This window comes from Microcebus murinus, chromosome 8, assembly GCF_040939455.1.
Source record: "Microcebus murinus isolate Inina chromosome 8, M.murinus_Inina_mat1.0, whole genome shotgun sequence".
In the NCBI taxonomy this organism is placed as follows: Eukaryota; Metazoa; Chordata; class Mammalia; order Primates; family Cheirogaleidae; genus Microcebus; species Microcebus murinus.
The window spans coordinates 103,931,662-103,950,735 of record NC_134111.1 but is presented as its reverse complement, the minus strand read 5'-3'; the positions used below and the strand labels follow the sequence as shown (position 1 = coordinate 103,950,735).

The following is a 19,074-nucleotide window of genomic DNA, read 5'->3' as shown; positions in this document are numbered from 1 at the left end:
TATACAGATTGTTCTTTTCAGTCTAACGATAGCCATGCCCGCTCGGAATCCATACTGAAGCTCTCGTTTCAAAACATCAGCCTGACCCCCGGATTGGATTTCAGATTTGGAGCCCCTGGGTCATAGGACACTTAGGATGAAGTCGGTTGGCTTGTTCCGAAATTACTCTGAAACAGACAGAAAAATGAACAGGAAGCGGCAAGTAGTTGGGCTGAAACAGAAATCTCGGTGCGGTCGACGGGGCTGAGCTGCCGTGGCTACGCTAGAAACCCCCGACACACCGAGCACACGGCCGGGAGCCGTGGCCACATCCCAGACAGAGAACTCGTGGCGAGCAAAGCCAGTCTGAGTGGCGGCACGCTCCGCAGCAGCCCGCGTGGGAGCCACCGTGGCGCACGCTGACAGTGGGATTCACGCTGGGAGAGGAGCCTGGAGGACGCCCGACACCAGCGGCGTGGCATGTGAGTTTCCCAGGGCCTCCCGAATAGGTCACAGGCCAGGCGGCCCAAACCACAGGAACCTACTGCCTCTCAGCTCTGGAGGCCGGGAGTCTGCGGACAAGGTGTCTGCAGGGCTGATTCCTTCTGAGGCCTCTCTCCCCACCTGGCGGGCCACCGTCTTCCCCCGTGAGCTCACCTGGTCCTCCCCCTGTGCGTGTCTGCGTGTCTGTCCTGATCTCTTCTTACAATGACTCTGGCCACGTGAATCAGGACCCGAACTAATGACCTTGTTTTATCTCGGTCACCCCTTTAAACATCCTGTTTCCAAATACAGTCCTATTCCGAGGTGCTGGGGATTAAGGACTCCAACATACGGATTTGGGGGAGGACACAATTCTGCCCGTAACACAGGGGGTTCCTTGTCTATCTTGCAGCCTCCGCAGGACCTGTTTGGTTTCTTTCTTGTTGTCTAAGCTGCAGAGTTAAGCGGCCTCTGGCTGCTCAACGTGCTTCTCAGGTGGGGAATCTTGCCGTGAAACCAGAGTGTGGTGCCTTCCTCACTGCTGCAAACTTTGAGTCACTGGTGCCTGAGGCCTCGCGCTCTAAGATTCCTTTCCCTTTCTTCCAGTAGTCATTTCTTTAGCTATTCTTCTGTCCTCTGGATTTACTTATTTTTTTCAGGTAGGGTATTTCCAGAACACAGGATTGAGACTAAATGTTTCTGTATTTTGTAAAATGCATTTTGGTTCATTAACACATTTTAAATACATATGTTTTAGGCTCTGAAGAACAATGTAACCCTTAACATCTCTGTATCTGCACTGATTTCAGTTTCTTGCATTGAAGTGACAATACTATGGATGGGAGGTTTCTTACCTTCTGCATAGCCCCAGATTATGCTGAGCAGGTAGCCTAATTTAATTAACATTTTAGTTTTGAGTTAAGCTAATAAAGGAAAATGTTGGAAAACTGTGGGGCGCGGTGGCAACGCCATTCCAAGATGGTGCCCACTTCCTGGTCAAACCCTGCTGTTAGTCTGACAAACAAGTGCTCAGCGCATGTGCAGAGTTTGTCTCCTCCCTTCCAAGTGCCTTATCCAATCAGACAATGCCCAGTGTACTTACTGCCTTTATAAGCAGCCCCCGAGAACGCCTCGGCATCTTCCGCATGTAACCAGTTAAGCAATCCCCATTAAAGCGCTGTCAGAAGAACTCCGGTTGCCACATCTTCCTTGCTGGCGAGGCGGGCGCGACGGAAAACCAAAGATAGTTCATATGTTTAAAGACAATGCACATCCCAAACCCAGGCCAGCATTAGAAACTGAGCAAAGAGAAACGACAGGAAAGTCAGGTGGATGGAACCGACCAACATAGGTATAAACTCCTGAAAGAATGGACCTTGATTAGGGGAAATCAGAAAGTGCCACCCTCTGACACAGAAGCTCACGGTGACCGATATAAAATTAATGGGCTCCGGCCAATGTGTATGTAAACCTCGAACTGGGTCATGTGTCAGCATGCTGCAGGCCCAGCCGCGTTTCCTGTGGGGTGAGCTGGCGCAGGGTACTCGGACTGAGTGTTGCCCGGCGTGGAGAGCTCTGTGTCCCTCTCTTGCAGAGTCGAAATGCTTGTTAACAGAGTGATCTGAGAGATTCTGCAGGGAAAACAGCCAAATCCAGTTTAATTTCATTGATCACAGCACTTTCCGCAAGGGGCTTGACCGAAGGTCTCTCTGTGTAGGGCCTCATTCATAGGAGTTTAGCATAAGCCTCTCGCATGTATTATCTCATTTAAGCCATATACGAAATTGCCACGGTTAGTGCCCACGTTTTACAAATGATGAAACTGAACCTAACACAGATGAAATAAGTTAACTAATCAAACGGTGGGTGAGGGAACCTGAACTGACTCCCAGCAGTCGTTCACAAAGGCGGCGTCCGGCACACTCCCCCACCCCAGGCCCAGCAGCGGGCCCTGCTGAGCCTCGAGGGAACTGCCCCGTCCACCCGGGAAGCCCGTGCCAAGGACAGAGATGGACAGCTTGTGCATTCAGGGCTTGGGAACTGTTTGTCTCAAGGGCACCCAGCAACGGCTCATCCTCTGGTTGGTACTCACTTCTAGGTCAATGGTAGAAATTTTACTTTCCAAATAGGCTTGCAGACTTTGGGAGAAGAGCCAGCCTGTCCGGGTAGCGGCTGCGAGTGCATCGGTAGTCCCAGCATTGGAGCAGGTTTCACAAGAGGAATATCAGGGACATTGTGGAAAGATCATTCTTTGCTGTGGGAGGCTGTCCCGTGCATTGTGGGGTGCTTTGGAGCATCTCTGGCTTCTCTCACCAGAGGCCAGTAGCACCCCTCACCCTCCTGGGCAGGCTGTGTTGTCCAAAGATGTCTCCAGACCTTGCCAAATGTCCCCTGGGGGTAGAATTGTGCGTTGAGAACCACCGAGTTAGGGCGTGATGCTAGTTTATGCCGGCAGCCAATCGCAGGTGCGGTGAGCACAAATCTGGCCGCGGTAGCCTGCACTGTCCTGGAAGAATGGTTGCACCTGGGGCTCTGGAATTGCATGGGAAGCTGAAACTTAGTGGCTGAATTCCAGGGCACCCGGATCAGTCAGTGTCCCAGGAGGAACCAGGTGGCCTCTAGGATCGGGGAAACTGAGGAAGCCGTAAGGATCATCACAGCAGCTTCAGCCAGTGGAGGGAAATCCGTGCGGAACGGTGCAGCCCGAGACCTGGACTAAATGTTTCTGTATTTTGTAAAATGTTTTATGGTTCATTAACGCATTTTAAATACATATGTTTTAGGCTCTGAAGAACAATGTAACCCTTAACATCTCTGTATCTGCAGTGATTTCAATTTCTTGCATTGAGGTGACAATACCATGGATGGGAGGTTCCTTACCTTCTGCATAGGAGGAGCACCTGCCTGAGCAACTTCCTGGACCTGGGGCGCTGCAGGGAGAGGCTGCCCGGGCCCAGACAGGGACCCGGCCCTCCTGTGCCACCTGGCGTGGGGGCCAGGAAGAAGTTGCCCTGCCCTTATCCTCGCTCCCTTCCCATCTTCTGCCGTCTCATCCTACTGGCCAAGCCGACAAGAAGCGAAAAGATGAAGACAGGCGTGGATGGTGAGCAGACTGGCTTTCATTCCGGGTAAGTTTCCTCTGAATTACTCACAAGTCATCTCAACATCATTTATTATGTAATTCTTCCTTCCCCAAATGTAATGCTTATTTATTATGTATTGAATTCTTACATAAAAGTCTTATTTTTGTTTATTCTGTTGTGCTGCTCTACACATCATTTTAAAAATCTAGCTCCTGGCCGGGCGCTGTGGCTCACGCCTGTAATCCTAGCTCTTGGGAGGCCGAGGCGGGCGGATTGCTCAAGGTCAGGAGTTCAAAACCAGCCTGAGCAAGAGCGAGACCCCGTCTCTACTATAAACAGAAAGAAATTGATTGGCCAACTGATATATATATATAAAAAAAAAAAAATTAGCCGGGCATAGTGGCACATGCCTGTAGTCCCAGCTACTCGGGAGGCTGAGGCAGAAGGATCACTCAAGCCCAGGAGTTTGAGGTTGCTGTGAGCTAGGCTGACGCCACGGCACTCACTCTAGCCTGGACAACAAAGTGAGACTCTGTCTCAAAAAAAAAAAAAAAATCTAGCTCCTCATTATTTCAATTATTTGCTTTACAGTCCAGTTTAATATCTAATGGGGCTAGCAGGACTAATTTTGCTGCCAAACTGCAATTTGCTATTCCCTCTTTCTGCTTCTCCATTTATTTTCCCATAGTGTGTCTTAAATGACTAACAGCCAAACCCTTCTGATTGCAATGAGCACATTGCCTGAAACTTACCGCAAATTTCGTACACTTTACACTTGCCCAGCGTTTCTTGGATTTGCTTTTCGTTTCATTAAAAACAAAAATTTCCTTAAAACGTTTTCCTCTGCACGTTTACTGGCATGATTCATTTCATCTTGGATGTATGCATCTTTAGTTTGCTTTCTAAACAGGAAATTCTATAAAAGTAAAAGGCAAACACACCGTGCCCTTTTCTTTTTTCCAGAGCAGAATTTCCAACAGTAGCCAAAGCTTTGTTTTGGCCTCCAGTGATGTCCTAAGTCTTACTTAGCAATGTTGCTTTACTGGGACCTGATGCTTCGCCCAGACACATACTGCTTATTTGTTCAGCGTAAATGTTTTGTTTTTAATGAGGGAAATTTAGACTCTGCAAAGAAAAGTAAGGCTTCGGTATCCGACATTACCCCTAGTCCTTGGGGACGCTTGAAACGCACAACATCTGGGTACAATAAACAATAATAAGGTCTAATAATGTTTTCATTGCTCAGCATCCTTTTAATAACCTGTCCACAGATTTTTTTCAAATGTCCCAAACAAATAATAACAATAAAGTTTCAAAACCACAGGCATCGTTAGCTTGTATATCCTGAGAATTATTCTGTGGAGTAAAATAGGGACATACACATGCGAGATAAAATGGCTGGCTGGGAGACACATTCATCACAGCACATAGGGAAATGCCTAATGAGTTACATGAAAAAAAAAAAGGCGTCCAGACTCTTGAAATTTTGATTTGTGATGCGTCTTGGAGCGAGCACTGCGGACGGAAAGGTCCTGATGATTAAGCTCCAAATGGAGCCAGTGGAACAATGCAAAAAATTTAGCATTCAATTTGGCTTTTTTTTTTTTACTTTTAAAATACATTTGGGTTTTGCACAGCTTTTAAATGTACTAAATAACACTGGCAAGAATTCTACCAATGCAGCAGTAAGACAAGACCATAATTTATTTGGGAAATTGACCAAAACAAAAATACATTTCTGGAAAAAGTGAAGAATGGCCTCTCCTTTCTCCTTCTCGTCTGCGGAGTGATTCCGGGTTCTCAGCCCCAGCAGGAAAAACAAGCGCTGATGAATTGGGTCTTGCGAGCGCCCTCCTGCCAGGGCGGCCCACGGGACCTGTGGCACGCTCGCCCTCCTTCCCTGTCCTCCTCCTCCTGTCCTTGGGGACGTGGCAAGCTGTCTGTCCAGAAAAATAATGGCTTGACGTGATGGGCAGGTCAAGACCCTTTCCAAGCTAGTACCTAGAAGAAAGAATAAAATATTACATCCAAATATCCATTTTGCAAACACTCTTCTATTTTGTGCTTCCCATAGTGCCACCCTACAAGCAAGTCGCTCCATATATTCCCTTCTCACGAGGTGTCGTGGGGAATAAAAAAAGTAGGAATACGTGGTCTCTCCCTTAAAGCCATGCCAGTAACAAAACATTCCCAATTTAAAAGGAGCCCGTAGTATGAGATAGTGTTTGTGTTTGCATGAGAGTTAAGGAGCACGAAGAGGGCGGCCCATTGCTTCAGAGCAGAGACATACATGGGCGCTGACACGCCCAGGGTGGGCCTGCCCAAGGCGGGCCACGTCCCTGCCAGTCAAAGGCTCCGGCCCCACTTTGGGCTTAACGCTGGTGTTTCCCATAGTCAGGCTCAGGCGGGGCACCTTCCTGCAGCAGACCAGGGGCTGGCTCTGTGGCGACTCTGAAAGGAGCCCTGGGTGACGCTGTCGGGAGCCACTCAAGAAGCAGGACAGAGGACTCAGGACAAACGCATCTCTCCCCTGAACGGTCAGTGAATGGGAGATGGCGAGATATCTGAACAGCACCCGTGATTTCAAAGAAGGGGCGCAGCATGAATAAACACCCTCCACCCCATGACGAATTACCTGCGTCAGGAACCGTAGAGCAGCTCTGAAATAGCCAATGCACATCCTCAGTGTGAACTGAAGAGCATGCTTTGCAAGTTTTGTTTTGTTTTGCTCTTTACCAAAGCAGTCAATGGTAGATTGGCTCCTGCAGAAAACTGAACATCTATTACTTTTATAAGCAGGAAAAAAAGTAAAGCTATTCACATTTTGGATTTTAAAAAGAAAAGCATACAACTAGACATATCTTTGTGAAGACTTGAGAATTCCAGAAATACAGGAAACCCGCCCAAACAAAACAGAACAGAGCTGGCATTGGCCTTCTTTGCAGCAAGGAGTATCAGTTGCAGTGAACCAACAGCTTCTGCATTTTGAGGGGGAAATACGCGATCCCAGCCCCCGATCTGCCAAGTCTCATCCCTTCCTGGGGCCACCCCACAAGGATCTCAGGAAGGGTCCCCACACCCACTGCCAAAGTTACGAGAGAGGTCTCCCGAGAACTGAGCAATGGTCAGAATGTGGAGGCAACAGCAGGGAAGAGTGGTGTAGAATAAATTGCATGATATGCACAGGTAATGAGTAAACATTGATAACAAGCATATAAAACTTAATGCAAAAGTTCAAAAGATTCCAAAAAAGAAATGATCTGTCATATAAAGATAATTTAACCACTTCAGTACTAGCGTCGACTATAGCCGACAGCCACAGATGAACGCGCACAGCGACTTTAGCCGGCAGCCGTGATATGACTTTTCTAATTTTTCATTTATCAAAATAAAATTGTGAACATTTAAAAATAATGTAATGAAAACATATATGTATATGTTACCTATTCTGATTCACATTACAAGTAAAGCTGCCTGTAAAGTAAAACAAGCTTTCAGTGCTTTCAAGCTTTCCTCATCACACAAGAGCAACACGGATTTGTTGTCAATCCACAGCACAAACTATCGTGCGGACTGTGGGCAAGTGTTTGAGGCCAGTGAGTGCGGTCCCGAAGTAGTTAGTGACGATATCTGCATTTTAAAATCCCACCTACTTTATCAAAACCTTGGAAGAGAGGCAGGGCAAAAGAAAACATTTAATACCATGCTACTTGTTAACTCTTTCCTCCTATACGGGGGAGCTAAAAGATGCAGTTTTACATATATATATATGAATCAAACGAACATTAGTGAAATAAATAGAAAACACAGAAATCCTAAAGAAAAAAGAGAACAAGTACTGCTTAAGCAAAATGGCGAAAGGTAGGAAAGGAAATAAATTGAAAACGTGAGGGAAAGATAAACATGGTAAACCAAGATGACAGAATTAAGAGCAAACAAATCAGTTACTACGGCAAATTAAGTGTGTTAAGCCCTCTGTTAAAAGATAAACACAAACTTGTATCTCCCTCCAAACTGTCCCTTTAGAGCGTGGGCACCCCATGACAGGCAGACCCTTGGAAAAGGGGCTTCCTGGGAGTATATGTCCTCTGTCACCTGCGGGACAGAGAGAAAACCAGCCAAAGAACCACGGATTCATGCATGCACCTGCATCCACTCAGCCAGCATCTCCTGAACATCCCCAGACACGGGGCCGGCTGTGGAGAAGATGCTGGTGACCCCGAGCCTGCGCCGGCTCCCGGGAGGTGACATCTGGACAGGGACACGGAGGATGCCCAGCCCCACCCCGAGCCAAGAACCCAGCTTGAAGCAGGGCAGGGTCATTATGTCACCACTCATGTGTGTCTAAGAATTTCATAGGAAAAGCAGGTGAAATAACTAACATACTCCCATGCACTTAAAACGTAATCCACTTTGTGTACCTTTCACTGTTTGTTTTAATGTTGTTGTTTTCCAGTGGGACCACTGCACCCTGCTTGCTCTCCCTGGTGGGCAATGCCTGGGAGCTGGTTGGACACCAAGGGGCTCTGAGCCGCACAGGTGAGCTTTGCCTACAGCAGAAGGGCAGGACAAAGATCAACGAAAATAGGAATCCGAGCCATCGCCCCGCACAGAGCAGGGCAGGGTGGGCGGTTGGAAGCATGCAATTGCTTTAAACCATTTTTATACCTGGTCAGCCGTGGTGCCAGATCTGAGGTTTCTCTCTGTCAATGGGTAAGGTTTTTTTTTTTTTTGTAATTCTGCACATCTTCAGAGCCTCTCAGTGTGCGTGTGAGGTGGTCACAACTTTTAACATGTCTCACGTCTGTGCAAGTGACTTACGCCTATTCCTGCCGGGGCCGCGCTGAGGTCAGGCTCCCCTAGAAGAAGAACTCAAGGCCAAGACGCGAGTGCCACTCTGTATGCTGGAGGTGATCCCAGAAAGCAGTGACACCTGACGTAGGAAAGGGGTGGGGGAAGGGTGGGGACCAAGGCGGGGTGTCCTGCTGAGCAGGTCACCGCTGGGGGCATCTGGGCCCATTCCCACCCACCGCAAACTCTGGGTGCCTGCGGAGGACCCCCGAGGGGTGGGGACACTGGGTGTGTAGGCGCCCCCTACCTTCCGTCATGGCCAGGAGGTGCTCTGGGGTGTTGACTCCCAGCGTGGGCAGCCAAGCCAGAGGAAGCCTCCCAGCAGCGGGTCACAGGGATTTGAGAGTCGCAAGCAGGGTCACGAGCTGTGGGCATGTGCATGAAGGGAGGCCGCCAAGGTGACGTCGGTAGGGCTCTGACAGCGTGCATAAGCTGTCATTCCTCCAGTGGCTCCTCGAGATCCTCTGCTACTAAGCTTTCCCTTTCATTTCGCTGTCAAATTGGTGCTTTGCGTCTTATTCTGCTGGGCCACCGTGCCTCACGCTGTCACGCTCCCTCCCTTCCTCCTGCCCGCCCCGGCCTGCTCTCCGGCCTGCAGACGTTTGCTGACTGCTCTCCTGTTTTAGGTCCTGGCGACGAAAGACGACTGGACGTTTGTGTGCACAGAGGCTTCATGAGGCTGTGTCAGCAAGTGCTGCGGGACAGGTAAGCACCGAATACTGTGGAACACTGAGTGGGTGTCTCTGGCTCAAAAGTAACTGCCAGAAAACAGGATGGAGTGACCTCTGGAAAAGGATGCAGAAAGCACACAGCAAGCCAAGAGTGAGAAAGGTGCTAGCTGAACATGAGGTTTGGTGATGACAGCAGGGGACAGGTGGGCTGACGTGCTGCGAGCAATCTGGGCTTCTCCGAGTTCCCATCAATTTCCTGGCGAGGAAGTGAGGAGAGTGAGCGCCCCTGTCGGGGAAGGAGGCCTGCACCGTGCACGCCGAGGCCTTCTCCGGGTGGAATTCAGGTCACTGTCTAGCAGTCTGAGAAAGCTTGGAAGAGGACATTTGATAGACAGGGTGCTCTTCGAACAACGCAGGGCCACTGTCACCTCTTCTTAAATTCTGTTCTTCACGGAGAATGTCTCCCGAGGGTTTCATCTACATACACGTATCATTCTGCCAGGGGTTCGGGCCAAGGGAAAGCCTTTTGCAGACCTCTCTGTCATCCCTTGAACTCAAACTTCACCGGACATAATAAACCCCGGGGAGCTTATTATAGTGAGATTCCTAGGCCCTGCTCCAAACCTACTGAATCAAATCTCTACTGGCGGTCCCAGTATTCTTGAGTTTAGGCACTTCTTGTGCAGTGAACTGTGTTTTCTCTGAGTTAGAGGAAGGGATCCATCCATCTATCTGCTCATCTGTCCATCCATCCATCCATCCATCTATCCATCACACATTCATCTGTTCATCCATCCATCCATCCATCCATCCATCACACATTCATCTGTTCATCCATCCATCCATCCATCACATATCCATCTGTTCATCCGTCTATTCATAATCCATCTACCTGCCCATCCATCCATCACACATCCATCTGTTCATCCATCCATCCATCTATCCATTCATCCATCCGTGTGCCCATCTATCCATCCATCCATTTAAAAATATTCATTGAGGGTCCACTATGCGCCAGGCAGAGTAGATACTGTAAGTGAACAAAACAGACCATAATCCGCCACCAGAAATTTTGGTTCCTTGTGAGGGAGGCAGACAAAAACAAGACAGACAGGTAGGCTCTACAGCATGTCAGGAGTAATAATAGTGTCATAGAAAACCTAAAGCAGGGGAGTGGGACATGGAATGTAAAAGGGCAGCTGAAATTTTAACAAGTGTAGTTTGGAGAGGCTCCTCTGAGAAGGTGACGTTTGCATTGAAGATGTGAAAAAGGTAAGAGAACCAGCCATGAAGATGCTCTCGGGGGATAGAGTTCCTTACAGAGGGACCAGCCTTGGCAAGGCCCAGCACTGGCTCTAGAAATGGCCGGGACAGCCAGGCTGGGTGAGTCGGAGAGGAGGGTTGATGTGAGGTCAGCCAGGTACGGAAGGAGCTGGGGCCGCTGGAGGACTTTGGGGTTTCCTCTGGTTGAGATGAGAAGCTCTTAGAGGGGTTGGGGCCTTGGACTGCCACGGTCTGACCCGGACTCTAACAGGGGCTCTCTGGCTGCTGTGTTCAGAATCGACAGAAGTGGGGAGCTAGAGGAAGGTGGCCTGGTAGGGGCCCCCACAGTGCTGCAGGTGGAGGATGCTGGCATGTCACACGGCTCACTGAGAGGCTGTGTCCCGCACCGTCCTGGCGGGGGCCATTGCACAAACGCACGGCCCTGCTTGGGCCAGGGAGCTAGCGGTAGATGGGTGAGAAGAGGGAGGACACGGATCTATCTGGAAGGAAAGGCCCACAGGCTCTCCAGTGAGGTCCGTTTACTGGAAATGGATCCCCCTTTGTGGTTTGCCCAATGGCTCTTCTCCGTAGAGCAGGTTCAAGGTGGAACTTGCATTTGGATTTTTGAGAACCAGCAGAAAGGAACCCAGCACCCCCCGGCTCTGTTGACAGTCATCAGTCTCCAAGAGCCCGGGGGAGACAGAGTGGAAAGTGAGCCCAAATACATCTTTGGAGACAAGGTGCCTATTAATAGAACGTCATATTTAGTCAGTGACATTGTAGGAATGTGTGAGTGTTTTCTGAAGGGAAAAACATTCTGCCTTTGATGGATTTTCTGTTTTACAGACATAATTAATCACAATGTCTTAAGAGATCAATTTCTCTTATAGCAAAAATAATCTATGTTTTGCCAACTGGAAACGCCACTTTTATTTAAGAAACGCTCGCCCGCCGTTGATCGCACTTCTTGGTGCCAGGAGCGAGAATGCCGCGCATGTGCTCGGACCCTGGCGACTCGTCACCGCGGAAACGTGCAGCTCTCAGAGCATCTCGAGGTTGTAACTTTTGTTAAGCAAGGATTCTGGTTCAGAAATGCATGCCACAAATAAGCAGTAAAAAAAAATATACAAGAACAACGGTCTCCCAAACTTCCGAGGAATAGACATTTTCTGTGGAGCATCTCCCAGTATCCCAGAATCCAAGAATGTTAACTCGCAGGCGGACGTTAACTCGGTCCCGTCCCCTGACCCTGGTGCGGGACCCTCTTGGATGGCGCAGGGGACGGGCTTCTTCTGGTCTCGCTCGCAGCTGTCCGGGCAGGAGGAGGCTGACAACCACCCCCGTTGCCCGTTCGAACGCCGCTAGCTGTTGGAAAGTTCTTCTGTTAATTAGAAGCCATGCCTCCTCCAATTTCCCCATTGGCCTCCTGGAATTATGAAGAATGTGTACAGTTCTTTTCTTGAAAGAGATGAAGATGGTTGCCGAGTCACTGCTGAAAGTTCACTTTTCTGAGCCCAAGCTTTTGCATTTCCTGCAACTGCTGCAGGACTCCGGCCGAGGCGCTTTCTCAGGCTGAGGCACACCGTCCCAGAGGTCCCTTGTCCCCAGGGGGCTCTCCTGTGCTCTCCACCCTTGTCCCCAGGGGGCTCTCCCGTGCTGTCCACCCTTGTCCCCAGGGGGCTCTCCCGTGCTGTCCACCCTTGTCCCCAGGGGGCTCTCCTGTGCTCTCCACCCTTGTCCCCAGGGGGCTCTCCTGTGCTCTCCACCCTTGTCCCCAGGGGGCTCTCCCGTGCTGTCCACCCTTGTCCCCAGGGGGCTCTCCCGTGCTCTCCACCCTTGTCCCCAGGGGGCTCTCCCATGCTGTCCACCCTTGTCCCCAGGGGGCTCTCCCGTGCTGTCCACCCTTGTCCCCAGGGGGCTCTACTGTGCTCTCCACCCTTGTCCCCAGGGGGCTCTCCCGTGCTGTCCACCCTTGTCCCCAGGGGGCTCTCCCGTGCTGTCCACCCTTGTCCCCAGGGGGCTCTCCCGTGCTGTCCACCCTTGTCCCCAGCGGGCTCTCCCGTGCTGTCCACCCTTGTCCCCAGGGGGCTCTCCCGTGCTCTCCACCCTTGTCCCCAGGGGGCTCTCCCATGCTGTCCACCCTTGTCCCCAGGGGGCTCTCCTGTGCTCTCCACCCTTGTCCCCAGGGGGCTCTCCCATGCTGTCCACCCTTGTCCCCAGGGGGCTCTCCCATGCTGTCCACCCTTGTCCCCAGGGGGCTCTCCCGTGCTGTCCACCCTTGTCCCCAGGGGGCTCTCCCGTGCTGTCCACCCTTGTCCCCAGGGGGCTCTCCTGTGCTCTCCACCCTTGTCCCCAGGGGGCTCTCCCATGCTGTCCACCCTTGTCCCCAGGGGGCTCTCCTGTGCTCTCCACCCTTGTCCCCAGGGGGCTCTCCCGTGCTCTCCACCCTTGTCCCCAGGGGGCTCTCCCATGCTGTCCACCCTTGTCCCCAGGGGGCTCTCCTGTGCTCTCCACCCTTGTCCCCAGGGGGCTCTCCCATGCTGTCCACCCTTGTCCCCAGGGGGCTCTCCCATGCTGTCCACCCTTGTCCCCAGGGGGCTCTCCCGTGCTCTCCACCCTTGTCCCCAGGGGGCTCTCCCGTGCTGTCCACCCTTGTCCCCAGGGGGCTCTCCTGTGCTCTCCACCCTTGTCCCCAGGGGGCTCTCCCATGCTGTCCACCCTTGTCCCCAGGGGGCTCTCCCGTGCTCTCCACCCTTGTCCCCAGGGGGCTCTCCCGTGCTCTCCACCCTTGTCCCCAGGGGGCTCTCCCGTGCTGTCCACCCTTGTCCCCAGGGGGCTCTCCCATGCTGTCCACCCTTCTCCCCAGGGGGCTCTACTGTGCTCTCCACCCTTGTCCCCAGGGGGCTCTCCCATGCTGTCCACCCTTGTCCCCAGGGGGCTCTCCTGTGCTCTCCACCCTTGTCCCCAGGGGGCTCTCCCATGCTGTCCACCCTTGTCCCCAGGGGGCTCTACTGTGCTCTCCACCCTTGTCCCCAGGGGGCTCTCCCATGCTGTCCACCCTTGTCCCCAGGGGGCTCTCCCGTGCTCTCCACCCTTGTCCCCAGGGGGCTCTCCCGTGCTGTCCACCCTTGTCCCCAGGGGGCTCTCCCGTGCTGTCCACCCTTGTCCCCAGGGGGCTCTCCTGTGCTGTCCACCCTTGTCCCCAGGGGGCTCTCCTGTGCTCTCCACCCTTGTCCCCAGGGGGCTCTCCCGTGCTGTCCACCCTTGTCCCCAGCGGGCTCTCCTGTGCTCTCCACCCTTGTCCCCAGGGGGCTCTCCCGTGCTGTCCACCCTTGTCCCCAGGGGGCTCTCCCGTGCTGTCCACCCTTGTCCCCAGGGGGCTCTCCTGTGCTCTCCACCCTTGTCCCCAGGGGGCTCTCCTGTGCTCTCCACCCTTGTCCCCAGGGGGCTCTCCCGTGCTGTCCACCCTTGTCCCCAGGGGGCTCTCCCATGCTGTCCACCCTTGTCCCCAGGGGGCTCTCCCGTGCTGTCCACCCTTGTCCCCAGCGGGCTCTCCTGTGCTCTCCACCCTGTCCCCAGGGGGCTCTCCCGTGCTGTCCACCCTTGTCCCCAGGGGGCTCTCCCGTGCTGTCCACCCTTGTCCCCAGGGGGCTCTCCTGTGCTGTCCACCCTTGTCCCCAGGGGGCTCTCCCGTGCTGTCCACCCTTGTCCCCAGGGGGCTCTCCCGTGCTGTCCACCCTTGTCCCCAGGGGGCTCTCCTGTGCTGTCCACCCTTGTCCCCAGGGGGCTCTCCCGTGCTCTCCACCCTTGTCCCCAGGGGGCTCTCCCGTGCTCTCCACCCTTGTCCCCAGGGGGCTCTCCCGTGCTGTCCACCCTTGTCCCCAGGGGGCTCTCCCGTGCTCTCCACCCTTGTCCCCAGGGGGCTCTCCCGTGCTGTCCACCCTTGTCCCCAGGGGGCTCTCCCGTGCTGTCCACCCTTGTCCCCAGGGGGCTCTCCCGTGCTCTCCACCCTTGTCCCCAGGGGGCTCTCCCGTGCTGTCCACCCTTGTCCCCAGGGGGCTCTCCTGTGCTCTCCACCCTTGTCCCCAGGGGGCTCTCCCGTGCTGTCCACCCTTGTCCCCAGGGGGCTCTCCCGTGCTCTCCACCCTTGTCCCCAGGGGGCTCTCCTGTGCTGTCCACCCTTGTCCCCAGGGGGCTCTCCCGTGCTGTCCACCGTCCCAGAGGTCCCTTGTCCCCAGGGGGCTCTCCCGTGCTGTCCACCCTTGTCCCCAGGGGGCTCTCCCATGCTGTCCACCCTTGTCCCCAGGGGGCTCTCCTGTGCTCTCCACCCTTGTCCCCAGGGGGCTCTCCCATGCTGTCCACCCTTGTCCCCAGGGGGCTCTACTGTGCTCTCCACCCTTGTCCCCAGGGGGCTCTACTATGCTGTCCACCCTTGTCCCCAGGGGGCTCTCCCGTGCTGTCCACCGTCCCAGAGGTCCCTTGTCCCCAGCGGGCTCTCCCGTGCTCTCCACCCTTGTCCCCAGGGGGCTCTCCCGTGCTGTCCACCCTTGTCCCCAGGGGGCTCTCCCATGCTGTCCACCCTTGTCCCCAGGGGGCTCTCCTGTGCTCTCCACCCTTGTCCCCAGGGGGCTCTCCTGTGCTGTCCACCCTTGTCCCCAGGGGGCTCTCCCGTGCTGTCCACCCTTGTCCCCAGGGGGCTCTCCTGTGCTGTCCACCCTTGTCCCCAGGGGGCTCTCCCGTGCTGTCCACCCTTGTCCCCAGGGGGCTCTCCTGTGCTGTCCACCCTTGTCCCCAGGGGGCTCTCCTGTGCTCTCCACCCTTGTCCCCAGGGGGCTCTCCCGTGCTGTCCACGTCCACCCTGGGCTCCAGATGTGATGAGCATGGCCGCATGCTGAGGGCCGCTCGTTCTTGCCTTGGGGTTTAGAGCGGGGTCACCTCGGGGGAAGAAGTCCTGCTTCTTTGAAAACAATGACAGAGCTAACACTTGGCTCACCCCGCCTCAGATGTGCAGGCCCTGCTGGAGGAGAAAACCCGGCGTCCCGAGTCCTCCAGGGCCTGGAAGAAATCTCTCCAGAGAGAATGACTTGATTTTAAAATGCTAACTGTCTCTGTCATTTTCCTGCCAGGCCTGACCTTTTGCAGATGTGCTTTTAATTAAGCAAGAGCCTTGCTCGGCCTCCTCCTCCCACCCGCTCCGGCTCCCGGCCCCTGCGCCAAGTCCTCCCGGCAGTTCCTAGCAGTGGGGCGTCTGGTGCCTGGGGGGCTTCGGCGCGGCACCGCGCCGTCTCCCCGAGCATGCCGGGCCCTCACCTGCAGCCCGCGGGAGTGACGTGTGCAGAGCGTGCGGCCAGCGGCAGGTCACGGGGAGGACCAGCTGTGCGCTGCACGTATCTGTGGCCCGACCGATGGCCGGCGGACGCCGTCCTGGGCTGAGCCGAGGGGACACGCCCCTGGGTGGAGCGGGGTCAGCAGAGAGGCTCGAGTGCCTGCTCCAGAGGACACAGCTGCAGAGTGTTTTGGTCGTGGAGAACTGCTACCGTCCCAGAGCCAGAACTCGGAACGAGGTGTCCCCGCTCCTAAAAGAAAAAAGAAAAAAAAAAAAAAAAAGAAAGAAAGATCAACAGGGACCCAGCATGAGGCGAGGAAAAGTGCACTTGAGCCGCGAGCCCACGGCCCTTGCAAGTTCTTACGAGAGGAAGTGCCGAAGCCACTTAAGACTGATTGTTGGAATGACCGTGGCAATCGCTTCCTTGCCACGCTGGGCTGGGCGACATTTCCCCATAAAAACAAAAATCCCAGCGTTTTCTAAGGGGTGTCCATTGAAGGACGTCTCTTAGTAAAATACCCGATCTGGGGAGAGCTGACTCCTACGTTTCTCCAAAGGTAGATATTGAATCGGACAGTGGCTGAAAATCACTCACTTCAAGCTGTTACTGACAAACACATTCAGCGAGCGATTAGCACAAGACAGGTGTGCAGGCCAGACACCAGAGCCGGGACTGATGACCACGCCAATCCCCAGCCTGGGTTCTTGCGAAGACTCGTTAGCTGCAGGGATTTCCTTTGAATTAGGAAGGCTGGCATCGTTCTAAGGAAGACACCAGGTAGAAGGGGTCAGCTGCCTGCTTGGTTCCAAAACCTTCTCTGTGTCTGGAACTTTGGGAGAAATCACGGTCTCCTTGCGCTGCTGGCCGGCGGTTGGTTTAGAGTACACTCAGCAGATGGAGACGTGGCCATGTCTGCTTCTGCGGCGTTAGCGATGAAATTCCCGCCACAGCTCACCTGACGTGGAGCCGCCAGTGCTTCCTCGAGGAGGGGTTGGCTCCTGTGTTCATTCTATGGCGATGAGCACCTTGGACACACAGCGCGTCCCCCAATCACAGAATGTCAGACCAGCAAGGCCCCAAGAGTGTTTCTCCCACGATGGACCCAGGCCCCAGCGCACGGTGTGAGCGGCACAAGGCCCTCCAGCAAGCTGACGTCAGAGCTGGGGAGGAGGGGCCCTGGGACTGATGGCCACACCCCTGCCCTGACCTCGCACCCTCCTGTCCACCCTTTGGGAGAAGGAAGGGCCGACCTGGGCGTTTGGAGGGGCACACCCTTCCTGGACTCGGGGTGGGAGGAAACGAGGGGGATCGAGAGGTCTCGGGCCCACTTTGCAGTCCAGGAATTGCATTCCTCAGCTTTGTGGCCAGCGCCGAGATGGGCGAGAAAAAGTCCCAGGCTGTGGTGGGGACGCTTTATTGTGGAGGACACCTTCCCTCTCCCGACTCACCTAATCCTGACAATGGCCCACATGGGTGGGACCTTCCTCCCGCAGCTCTGAAATGCTCCTTTGTGGATGGAATCTCTGTTCCCAGCACTTCAAAGACTGTCCCCCTCCAAGGGCCCAGGAACGATAGCCCGAGCTCTTTATATGATGGGGTAATTTTTCCAGACTGAAATGCAATCAGAGAGCAATCACCCCATGAGTGATACCAGACCCCGTGGCCTGTGTGCAGTGGGAATTGGAATCCCAGCCCCTTGTTTTCCAGAAGAATTCCTCAGATTGCATGGAAGGTCATCTTTTCCACAAAGCGGGTCGTCACTGCTTGCTTCCCTTGGAGAGCTGCGTGCAAATAAATCAGTTCCAGATGCAAATAAATAAACGAGTGGATCCGGGAGAGTGTTGTCCAGCTTTGGCCACCTCCCCTGCTGCGGTGGGGACTCCTTTCTGCAGCCCCCGTGGCCTCTCCCCGCCCTGGGTGGGCGCCCGGTTTGCGTTCACAGAGGGCCTGTCGGTTCATCTCCTCCAAGCAGGTAGGACGAATACCTACGTGCATCATAGAATGGTGTCATTTCGGACTTTCAAAGCACTCGTCCACAGGAAAGACTGAGAAAGGGCTTTGTGAACCTCCAGGGGAGAGAAAGAGAGAAGTCAGGCCCGGACAGACGGTTCGCGACAAGCAGCAGCCCGTCTGCGCCCACGTGCACATGCGGTCGCTTCTGGCTGAGCACCGCATGCACAAAGACCGAGTAGCGGTTAGGTGTCCTCAGTCATCCTGACGCACAGTGCTGCTAACCCTACAAAATACCGTGTTTCCCCCAAAATAAGCCCTACCCATAAAATAAGCCCTAGCAGGATTTCTAAGCATTTGCTCAATAGAAGCCCCACCCCAAAATAAGACCCAGTGACGGGCGTGGCTACCCAGCGCACCTGCACGACCCATGCATTTTGTGGCGGAGCGGTAAAGAAGACGAGCAGCCCTTCTCATCTGCCCCGTGAGAGCTCTAGTGCTCAACATGAGAGACTGGGGCCAGTGGTTCTAAAGGAAACAGAGTCGCAAGGAATTCAGGATGGAATTCGGGGTTTGGAGAGTGATGATGCTGTTCCAGAAGAAGACGACTTCACTACATTTGAATAAATGTAGATTGTTGGACAGTACTTAAAAAAAAATAACACATTCCCTGAAAATAAGCCCTCGGGTGTTTTCTTGAAGGAAAAATACATATAAGACCCTGTCTTATTTTCCGGGAAACACGGTACCAGCAGGAAAGGAACACAAACGGGTAGCCCTGCCAGCCGGGCGCTGCCCCAGGTGTCTGCATAATTTTGTAATTAAGTCACCCACCTGGTTACAGGATTATGTTTTTTTCCTCCTTAGCTAAGGCAATGTACATATCAGAATGTCGCCTGAGTACCTGGGCTTCTTCAAAACCAAAGGTAAATATGAGGAGCAAAAATAGAAAAGGGAGTGTCGTGTTTGCTTAGGGCTGTTCGCTTCCGCCCACGGGGAGGAGAGAGCGGGCGGTCGCCATACGACCTGCAGCTGCGTGGCTCTGCACAAAAGCAGCCCACCTGCCCAAGAGCACGTTGGGATTTCTTTTTAACTGGATCAGATTCCCTGGAAAAATGAAGTCCCCACAGCATTTGTTTTCTATCTTTAAGTAGTTGCAAGAGAAATGGAGTGAGACAGAGTGAAATGGCCCCCCAGTGTCTGCGGTCCCCCTCCCTCATCGGGGTGTCTGCGATTCCTCCGCGTCACGCTCCAGACCCCTCCCTCCCCCCTCTTTGATCACCATCTAGAGCGATACTGTCATTAGTCACCTCCTAGACAGACCCTCTGGATTTCAAATGTCAAAATCAGGGAATTCCCTGGGAAAAAAAAAAAAAAAAAGGAAGGAAGAAATCAAAAAGTAAATTAAGCACAGCTCACATTTTCCGCAAGCCCCTGTCGATGCTGGGCGTCGGCCCCTTCTCCTTC

General features: G+C 53.7%; 1 long non-coding RNA gene across 1 annotated transcript; it reads right to left on the bottom strand.

Moving 5' to 3' along the window:
- Positions 1-5,227: 5,227 nt before the first annotated feature.
- Positions 5,228-6,972, bottom strand: LOC142872314 (uncharacterized). Its single transcript, XR_012920520.1, has 2 exons — positions 6,181-6,972; positions 5,228-5,546 (listed from the first exon to the last, which is right to left on the bottom strand). It is a non-coding gene; the product is annotated as an uncharacterized LOC142872314 (long non-coding RNA).
- Positions 6,973-19,074: the final 12,102 nt, after the last annotated feature.